This window comes from Silene latifolia, chromosome 5, assembly GCF_048544455.1.
Source record: "Silene latifolia isolate original U9 population chromosome 5, ASM4854445v1, whole genome shotgun sequence".
NCBI lineage: Eukaryota > Viridiplantae > Streptophyta > Magnoliopsida > Caryophyllales > Caryophyllaceae > Silene > Silene latifolia.
Window position 1 is genome coordinate 50,757,956 of NC_133530.1, and position 11,274 is coordinate 50,769,229.

General features: G+C 34.8%; 2 long non-coding RNA genes across 2 annotated transcripts; both read right to left on the reverse strand.

The window, feature by feature from the left end:
- Positions 1-1,162: 1,162 nt before the first annotated feature.
- LOC141656101 (uncharacterized) lies at positions 1,163-3,095 on the reverse strand. Its single transcript, XR_012548338.1, has 3 exons — positions 2,975-3,095; positions 2,088-2,171; positions 1,163-1,690 (listed from the first exon to the last, which is right to left on the reverse strand). It is a non-coding gene; the product is annotated as an uncharacterized LOC141656101 (long non-coding RNA).
- A 244-nt stretch (positions 3,096-3,339) lies between these two features.
- LOC141656102 (uncharacterized) lies at positions 3,340-7,026 on the reverse strand. The gene is made up of 4 exons (XR_012548339.1): positions 6,928-7,026; positions 4,643-4,677; positions 4,297-4,408; positions 3,340-3,410 (listed from the first exon to the last, which is right to left on the reverse strand). It is a non-coding gene; the product is annotated as an uncharacterized LOC141656102 (long non-coding RNA).
- Positions 7,027-11,274: the final 4,248 nt, after the last annotated feature.

An 11,274-nucleotide genomic window follows, 5' to 3' on the forward strand; every position in this document is an offset into this window, starting at 1 on the left:
ACAAAGTGAGGGGCACTAAAGAAGAAGCCTCCATAAGAGTTGTTCAAAAGCAATAATTACCTGGAAAATCAACACGGACAATCCCACCACGTTGTTTCTGGATGACAATACTTTCCCACCAGCCATCGGTCTGCCATGCATCTTTGACCGTTAAATTCAATTCCCAGTCACGTGCAAAACGCCATATTTTCCTTGGTTTCGACCCACTCACATTGGTGATTTCCTTCTTCTGAGAAACCTCGGGCTCATTTGCGTCAGACGTGCAAATAATCTGTGCAGAAATAGCAAGCAACTTCGAGCATCAGATAAACGCCAAAGAAGCATTTAAGAGAATATTTTGCATAGAGGTAGACATAAGTGAGGCCTTAAAAGCGTATTGCCGAGATCAATTCAATGACGACAAGATAACAGCATAGATTTCGTGTCATTATTTGGTTATTAGTTACCAGAGAAATTTGGTTAACAAAAGGGGGTTTCAAAACAGATTTACATAGGGTTTCCGATTTTCACCAAGCTCACACCCTCAAACCGAGCTCTTACAAGTAATATATACTCCCACTTTTTCTAGAACAAAGAGAATGGGTAGCTTACATATAAGCAACAGTCAAATACATTCAAGCAAATAACACCAAAAAGTGTACACCATCCAACAGCAATACCCACATTCCCCCATTGCCTGAAAGGATCCCCCCCAATTTGCGGTGTAGGGATAAGATATACGAATGTACTTACCTTTACAATAAGGGGAAGCGGGTGACCCAACCAAAAACAGGATCGAATGACTATTAATTCACGGTGACTTAAACTCAACCAATTTACAAAACACCATCACAAACATAGTCACAACAAAGTATATCTCGAAACTGTCCATATATGATATATCTAAACTATTTAATGTCACTCTCATAGATCAATGAACTGAGAATAATTATAATCAACATTTTTCAGTCAATTTTAGCTGAGATTGGGGAGAATGAGGACAAGTCAGTCAGAATATGGAATCTTAGACACAAAACGTTAAACCACAATCTTCACATCAAACAACATAAATTCTTCAGCTAATAATACACATAAGACGACATTATCCTCCGACATTTCGATCCGCACAACTTCAAATCACATATAACACCAAACAAAACACAAAAACAAACCATACCAGGCATATTATCACCAAGCCTTAGTGAAACAGCAAGCTTAGGCATCTGTTTCCTCCAAGCAGACCCAACAACAAGCTTCCTATAAAGTCCAACATCCGCCTTCTTAAGAATCCCAAACGTAACCAAATGCTGCAAAAATGCACGAACATCCGGCGTCTTCACACTCTTAATTCCGCCACGCTCCTCCAAACTCTACTTCCAAGTCTCAGCAATCCCCTCAGCCCTCTGCCTCACAGTAGGAGTAACTATCAATCTATCCTTTCCCACCGCGGTATCAACCACTACCGAAATCAACGATTCAAGCAACAACACACACGCCCATCCTAAATCATTACATGTGCCCCCTCTCTTATCCACCGGAAACACCTCCGACATCGCTTCAAGTATGAACTTTGGCGGATCCACACATTCCCATAACGTTAACGGAATCTTAGCTCGCAATGTCTCTAATTCCTTCTTCCTTATCGTTACGAACTTCCAGAAATCCTTGTAGTCTATCCACTCACAGTAGTCCTTCAGCTTCACTAACAAACCTGCTCAAACACACAAAGACATTCTCTTATTCCAAAAATATCTACCTTAACTACCTCACATTTTTCACTATTTTCTTATTTCAAAAATATCTTCCATTTTAAAGTATTTTTTTGATATTTCCTGCTAATATTATGTATTTATATCCTTTAAATCACTACATCTCAACATTTTTTGGAGGTATAATCTCAATTTTGCTGTTTTTTTTTTGCTAATATTTTGTTTAATATATATTTTTACTCTTTAAATAGAAAGCAAAAGTAAACTGTCCACAACAAAGAAGGCAACACTACTACAGATGAAGGGAAACCCCAATAGCAAAAGGTCAAATTAAACACACAACAAAACATATTTTGAACCACAGATAAAGAGGCGACGGGAGTCGGAACATGTAATAACCTAGATATGAAGAAGGCATAAGGGTGCCGAAGCTCTTAACCGGTTCGTAGACATTGGTACCACAATCCTGCAGCTGTTGTAAAGCTGAAAAGAGTTTTGTGAAAGAAATGACGATGATTAAATTATGATATATTAACCATTATGAACAACACTTTCAGTTTTCATTACACCATTCCCGATAGTTGCCAAAGTGTAGCATTACATGTTTAAGGATTTCTTAAATACGATACGCTTATTCCATCAACAAACCCCAAAGCCTAGACTTTTCTGTCCTGAATGTGGTGCACATGAGTTCTCACTTCACCAATTTCATCCAAACTTACGGTTTTCACAAAATATTAACCAAAAAATATTTGGAAGACTCTTTCGGCATAGTTACAAATAAATTCAGGGTAAAAAAAACAATATAGATTAAAAAATTGAACATCTCAGCTACCCTTCAACATCATAAAGCATATAATCCACCCGTACTAATCATTTTATTTCATTGGGACGGCGAAGTATATATAAAACGCACGTTGCATATCGTAACCAAGTTATGGGTTAATTTGGAAAGAAAAGAACTATAGTTCAAAGCAGACAAGCCCAAAGTTATACTTCCTCTATACAAGAAGCTTCACAGCTATAGTGTTTTCCAAACATAGGTGTAGTTTTCACATGAATCATCCATAGCCATTCGAGAAAGCAGACCACACAGTTTGTTTGGGTGGCGTAGTTAGTCTTTGTTTATAAGAGGCACACAGAATCACTAAAGGTTATTCGAGTGCCTGCAAACTAAGGTATGGTCCCTAGTTTCAAGATAAACTTACATCCAAACAGGAGCCCTGAAGTATGTTTAACAATTTTAAAGCAGTAGGCAAAGCGTTGGGTACTAAGAGCGGTTGTACCTGAGAAGGCAATACAGGCCACACATGCCTCATGGTGCGTAGCAAGCTAGCAAAACGAAGCCCATCGTATCTACCCCTGTGTAGATCACGTTTTTGCTACGCCTTAACATAAAAAACGGGAGTAATGGTGCACATTGCAAGTGTTATGTTGTACTTTAAGCCCCGAGTGGCGTAGGGCTCCGCGCCCAGTAGTCTTATAGACTCTGCAGGTGTGCGGAAATTCGTGGTGTGCCCAACATCTGTCGGAAAGCACAACACATATCAGCATTGCGGTTAACGGCATATTACCATGGTACATAAACCTCAGTAAAGTTCCCAGGATACTCGCTGGGTTGCTATGATTACAAGGTAAGAAGTGCACGTACCTTTTGGTTAGCGAGTCGTTCAGTGCAAGTCTGGCAGCCGCCATTGATCCGGACGTTAAGGGTTGACCTCCCTGCGCGTTCCAAAACACACCGGTAAACTTCCCTCAAAAAGAAAGAATTAAAGCGTCAAAGTAAAAGGCGGTGTAGGTTAAACTCACAGGAAAAAATCACATGGTCAATAAGGTGCATTACGTTAGGGCACTATTGGAATCTTAAGTAAACCCATAACGATTAATTAGAGAGGTTAATGGAAAATGTATAACTGCGAATGGCGAAACCTCCTGTTCAGGAGGCCCTAATTAGAAATTCCAACACCACACCGCCTGAACACTTTTCGTACACACCAAAGACACAAAAATTTCCCAACAAAGATAGAATCGGAATTAGTCAAATAGAATACGAGTTCCGCTGGAGACGAAGATAACTGACTTCTAGAAAAAAATAATAAAAAAAAATGTAAAGCCAAGAAACCCTAATATCCACTCAAAAATTATCGAAATCTAGCACTTCTATTTCCTACTACAAACCTAATAACTTTATTCACACAATAATACTTCCAAATGCACCCAAAACATCCCTTTTATTTTGCGCACAACTTTCGCACACTTTATAAATGTGATGTGATATACAATAACACAAGCATTAACTCCTCATATCAATAAAGCTATCACAGACTCATTTTCACAATAAAAGTGGCAGCCGTATTGAAAGGCGGCAACGCCGCTAGGTGCCCACAACACAAACCGGTATCTGGAAAGGGTAACTGTCTGGAAATCCACGAAACCCAAAGGAACAAACCGCAAAAAACTCTCAAAAAGGGCAAAAAAAAAAAATAGACAGCAGAGTTGAAGGAAACGGACAAGCGTTAGACGGTCACCGAATTACCAACGTTACCAACAGCAAACCACTAGCTGTGGGAAGTACACAATGAAGGAATTATAATGTTTGAGCCCTCACCTTATAGTTACATCTACACTTCTCTTTACCGCTACTCGTTAACAAAGAACGCAACACTAACAAATCAGGGGCCGTCATAACCTTGTACTTCTAACCTCTACAGCCCACAAAACTGCATATACAACAAAGACAAACCACATCAATAAAGAAAGGGCAAGAAATCCGATGGCATCACAATAACAATAGTAATCAGCACCCATATAACAGATCTAATATAATAAGCAAAATATAGTGATAGAAAGGATAACACCAGAAGTAGTAATTTAGCAATAATAATAACACTACAAATGCCCAAACAAAGAGGTAAAAAAATTTGCTCAGATTAAAAGATAAGTAGAAGCCATACCTTTTGAAGACAAGGCTGTATCGAGTTCCTAAAGCCTATACGGAAAAAAGGAAAAAAACAGTTCTAATATTAACATCAGAAATAACAACAACAACAACAACAACAACAACAACAACAACAACAACAACAACAACAACAACAACAACAACAACAACAACAACAACAACAACAACAACAACAACAACAACAACAACAACAACAACAACAACAACAACAACAACAACAACAACAACAACAACAACAACAACAACAACAACAACAACAACAACAACAACAACAACAACAACAACAACAACAACAACAACAACAACAACAACAACAACAACAACAACAACAACAACAACAACAACAACAACAACAACAACAACAACAACAACAACAACAACAACAACAACAACAACAACAACAACAACAACAACAACAACAACAACAACAACAACAACAACAACAACAACAACAACAACAACAACAACAACAACAACAACAACAACAACAACAACAACAACAACAACAACAACAACAACAACAACAACAACAACAACAACAACAACAACAACAACAACAACAACAACAACAACAACAACAACAACAACAACAACAACAACAACAACAACAACAACAACAACAACAACAACAACAACAACAACAACAACAACAACAACAACAACAACAACAACAACAACAACAACAACAACAACAACAACAACAACAACAACAACAACAACAACAACAACAACAACAACAACAACAACAACAACAACAACAACAACAACAACAACAACAACAACAACATCAACATCAACATCAAAAAAGATGTAAAACGATGAAGGAGTCATCCGCATATTTATTATAATCTTTATTGATTGTTTGTAATCGAAAAGTTTAATTAACTTACATATCTTTTCTTACGCAAATCTATATTGATTGATTGATTTGTTCAGTATGGAGTATGCGTAAAGTCAACTTGTGAAGTTGAAATAATACAAGGTAGTGGAATGTTTCTGACCTGCTCCTTCTAATTTTAGCTTCTCCGATATTCTCCTTTTACATCGAGGGTCTTTTGCCAAAATAGCCGTTTAGCTCAAACTATTTTCCAAAATAACCATTTTGTAAATCTAATTACCAAAATGACCAATTAAGTTATAAAGTTGCCATAAAAAAAGCTAAACAACTTTAATTTTTTCAAATTTATTTATATTCCCTCAAAATAATACAATATAAACTAAACTATGAAAAAAATTCTACAAAATTGAAAAATAGCAATATTTCAATATTTCAATATTATTTTCAGAAAATTATTTATTGACCCATGAATTTTTTTTTCACTTTTGATTGAAGCCCTATGAATTTTTCTTAAAAGTTTCAAAAAAACGTGCAATATTATAAATACAATTTCATAAAATATTGTTTACAAAAAATGAGAACATGCATTAAAAAAAGCTAAATAAAAACATGCAATTTTTTTTTCTAATTGTCAAAGCGCTATCAACAATGTAAGTATAGTATTTCTAATCTTATAGCTACTACCTACTATTAATGTTGATTTTTAAGATAATTTTAATTTGTAAAAAAGATTATATAAGAATAATTTTCATATATTACGAAAGTGAATCATTTCTTCATTTATCATGATGAACTTAAATAATTTATAAATTAATTTGGATATTATGGTTAGTTAATATTTATAGTCATATATTACTTTGTTATATAGTCATTTTGGTAAATATAATGGTCATATGGTCATTATGGTAAATAGTTTAGACCAAATGGCTATATTGGGAAAAGTAACAAAATTGGACTAAATCAGATGAAAAAATGTAGCGGGGAAATCAACATGGGTCAAAAGGATGAAAATCTAAAGACCTAACTCTCATTGAACTTCGCGCAAATTTCCTCCGACAAACAAAAACACACATACTATAAGGACCAGCAAAATTGAATAAATTATTTTCTCTCCCATTGCCTTTCCCATCCACTTCCCCTTCTCCTCTTAAACTAAAAAGAAAATTCGAGGATGAGCTATTGTAAGAAGGCAATATAAAAGTGTGGGCAATCACATAAACCTTCATAAACTTATGTGAACAACTCACTCTATCTCATAGTCTTACTCCATTAGGATGTGAAGCTCCTTTTAAATATTAGAAATTCTTTAATTACAAATGTAAAACATTTAAAAAGGCTTTTACCATGTTCCAATTATAGTAGTAGGTTTGACATTCTCGGACCCTTTTTTTTCTTAAGGATCTTTAAACCAGAAAAATCAAAACCATGAATGAACATTATACCTCACGATTACTTGATGCACTTCGAGCGACTTGTGCGTCGATTGCCTTCACCAAGCCTTCCGCCACATTGGTGCCAAATACATACTCCAACTAAAGGCCTTTAAAGTAATAAAACAAAAATATTAGTTATGTAGAAAGCACCAAGAAGTCATGAATTAGCTCTAATAAAGTATCAAAGATGAGGCTGAATAATAGGGCCAATAACAAATTAGCAGAAAGGGCCCCTAAAATGGAGTAACATACAAGAAAGGATACCATCAAAATGAAATTGCAGAACAATAGGCAGTTCAGTGCACCCAGATTTCTATTCAATGCGCAAATACAGGAATTCTAATGATCTGGACTGCACCAATCGACATTAGAACTGCCTTTTGGCTCGACATGGCAAAAACGACGATATCTATGGATCTAGTTAATAATAAAAAGTGTACTATGGAAAAAGGCTTATATGAAATTCAATAAACAATAAAATGGTTTCCATCATCGGGCATGTTAAAACTTTAATCTCAAGAGTTACAATTTCTAATTGGTTTCTCTATAAGAGATTGAATAAAGACATTAAAAATTACTTGGGACGGCATGCAAATTATCTCAAATCACTTGAGAGACAAGAAGATCAAGAATACGGAAATTGTATAAATAAAAAGTGGGCATATTTATCATAATCTATTTTCTTAAGGATCTCCAGTTAAAAGTTTTTCTTAATAAAATGCCAATTATGGTTTTTTTTGTTCTGCTTATACAACAGTGTACTTACCGCATCCATGCTTCTCTCATGGTCAGCTTTATGTCGCACTATCCCGGGCTCGAAAATCAAGCCAGGTTACTGTTGTGGCGGCACCAGGGCCTGTTGAAACAGTCCCCGCAACTTTTGTCAGAAATGTCATATCATACGATGCTCTCACCCTTGCTGGAATTCTTTAAGCGACTGCCACTTCAAGGTAAACTACCGACCATAACATTTGTCTACATAGTCTAATCTACATGTAAATTTTGACTTACTGCCATTGTTTTGGCTAATCGTCTTTAGGAATTCCGCAAATAGCAGGATTATTGAATCGCTAAACATAAACAAGTAGATATTCTATGTCAGCTCCTTCCGTTTTGGTGCTACAAGATTGATCGGACCCGAATTTGGTTGGTAGAGATTATGCTTTTATGCTGCCGAATAATAATATGCCGGACAATAGAGCTAGGAAGTATAAAGTGAAGGGACCGCGGTACATCACATATAGCAGCGGAAGACAGAAATGCGGTCCCTTGTGAGACCTATTGCATTTAAAAACTTGTAAAAACTGGGTAAAGGGACACATACTTTATGTGTATATAGTAAATTGGTTCAATCACGAAAGTAGTCAAGTGAAAATGAATACAATGAAAAACGATAAAACTGGAAGAGTAAGAGATGGAGGAGAAAAAGAGTGAGAATAGAAGATGAGCAGATAATGAGAGTTGGATGAAAATGGGTGGAATTGACATTTCAACACCAACAAATTCTCAAATCCTGATCATCGGCAGAAATAAATAATATGGAGTACATAATACCCATCAATCATCACCGTTAGCCAATTCAATAAACCTCAGCGAATCCAAAACCCGATTAAAAACAACCCAACAATCAGTTCCACCCAATTGTATACACCCTAGTAAACCGAAACTCCAATTAAAAAACAACGCAACAATCATATGAATAGAAACCCTAATTAAAACTACCCAGAAAGTTAAATCAAATGAACATTGAATTCTGACAAACAAGCATGAGTTAGATAAATTTATCAAATCTCTCTAAAATTCTCTCTCAAAAAACTCTCTCTAAAAAACCCTAGCCTCCATCAAATTATACAAGGGGCTCCATCGATTATCTATCGATCGATGGTAAGCCCCAAAATTGTTTCAAATTTTAATCAATAGTATGCATACCTATTTTCTATTCAATAAGTGTCTCCCTTTTGGTGAGAATCGTTTTTCCATCCCTTATTTCGGGGGTTTTCCATTAATTCGTGGTTTTAGTTTCATCAGTAATATAGTCAGGAGTAGTTCGTTGATGGTTTGCAGCGTGTTCTTTCAAAGGGTAAAAGTGATTTGTCAACGATCTTTGGAACCAGTCAGAGGTAAATTTTATCTCATAAATCAAACGAAGGATCCCCTCAAAAGCTACATGAAGATAGCGATAATAGGACGAGCCGAATTGTCAGATGCTGTTTTGAGATCCCTAGTTTATAAGAAAATTATTTTTCTTTGATTTCCATTAGATTTGTTTTCGATTATAGTTATTCTTTGTAAGTACTGTATGGCGTTCTATTAATGAATTGTTCTTTTCTCAAAAGAAAGTTAAATCAAATGAAGAATTAACACAAATCATATGGAATCAAATTGTGGAAAATTGAGATTAAAAAGAAAAAAAGGAAGGAAAAGAGAGGAACCTGAAGGGGTTGATCAACTTGAGAGAGGAGATCAGAGGAATGATGCCACCGTGAAATCCTATGGAATCAAAGGTCGTGTGGTGCGAAAAAGGAGTGACGGATGAGAAGGAAAAGGTATGGCTGTAAGTGAAAGGAAAATGGAGGGGGGAGATCTAAAGGTAGCAAATCAACGGTGGAAAGGGAACTTGGCTGTGCACTATTCATTGCTACAGTGCAGCCAAGTTCTCTCTTTTAAAAGGTAAGGATATATAATCTAAGTTTTAGGATGGCTCTTATTTATAATCATAGGATCACCCCACCTTATGCTAATATTTCGATGTGGGACAATTTTATTATTTACATGTAGTATATTCATCACATTAGATTATGTTTTAATGTGAGACATATAATATACTAAGAAGTACACAATCTTTTATATTAAAAATTATATGAAATATATACTCTAATGATAGCATTTGTTACCACGAATCAAATCAAATCATATTATTTTCATAATTTTTTTAACGATATTTTTTTACCAAATGAAATTTATAAATTTCTATATAAAAATTAGAAACATCATTTGAATATAACATAATATAATAAATTATAATAATTAAAAGATTCTACACTTTATTTTTTGCATCAAAAAATATTGTTTATAATACTTTCCTAAATTAATTTTTAGGAAACTCCACCTTAATAATCATCTGATGTGGGACAATTTAATTATTTATATGTAGTATATTATTCACCACACCTACATTATTTTTCAATGTGGAACAAATAATATACTTAGAAAAAAAACATCATATCATATATATAAGTATAGAAAAATCGTACGAACATAGTATAGTATTTTCTCATTATTAATCGGGCTAGATGTCGAACTGGATGCGAAAAAGATAGTGTATTTCTGACAATGTTATTTGTTCCATATTGAAAAATAATGTAGGTGTTGTTATATATAATGTATAAATAGTCGAATTGTCCCACATCGGAAAATTACTATCAGGTGGGGTGAACCTATGATTATAAATAAGAGTCATCTTTGGAACTTAAATGTCAACCAATTTTTTTGAGTCTCTTAAGTATTGTCTTATTATAGATCTTTTATTAGAGTTTCTATTATTATCTCTTTAATAGCAAAATTTATTTATTATTTATTTTTCTCGCATAATCAATAAACGGTTGACATGTATGTTTTTATCATTTATGTTCTTTGAAAGAGATATTTTAATCATATGTAAACAAATGATTAGATGTAAATATTAATGTTTTTATAACATTTTTTTCATTATAACCAAATTAATTAACCCGTTGCAACGCACGGGCTTTCAACCTAGTATCTCCTATTCAGGAGTATTTGGAGTAGCAAAAGTTCATCCCCTTTGACCAATTTCTTTAAGTTTGGGGTAGCGGTCGCACCCTTTACTACCAAGTAGGTCCACCTCTGATTGTAGTAAAGAAACACACGCAAGTAAAAAAAAAGTTATGACGGAGTAAATAGAATATTAGATGGAGTCATAAGGTATGATATCGTGATAGGATTGGAAATATTACGATAATACCCAATCTGTTCCGATCATTTGTTTGTTTATCTCTTACATTTACTGAGAGGAGTAATTTAATAAAGTGTAAACAAATAATTGAAATAAAGGGAGTATACTCCGTATGCGAATGTGAGCGTGCAGACTTGAAATTTTGTATATAAAATATTTTATTTAGTAATGACGGACACAGAAGTGAAGAAATTAGAGGATGGGCTCAGGAGAAGTGAGCGTACGCGAAAAAGGAAAGTGTCTTTCAATGAAAAGTTAATGCAGTCGACCTGCAATAAAATGATTGTAAAGAAGCTGAAGGCCAAACACAACACTCAAAGAAGACGTACAGGGTTGCCTGCAGCACTTATGCCAGTAATTTCCAAGGACATGTCTAAGATCCT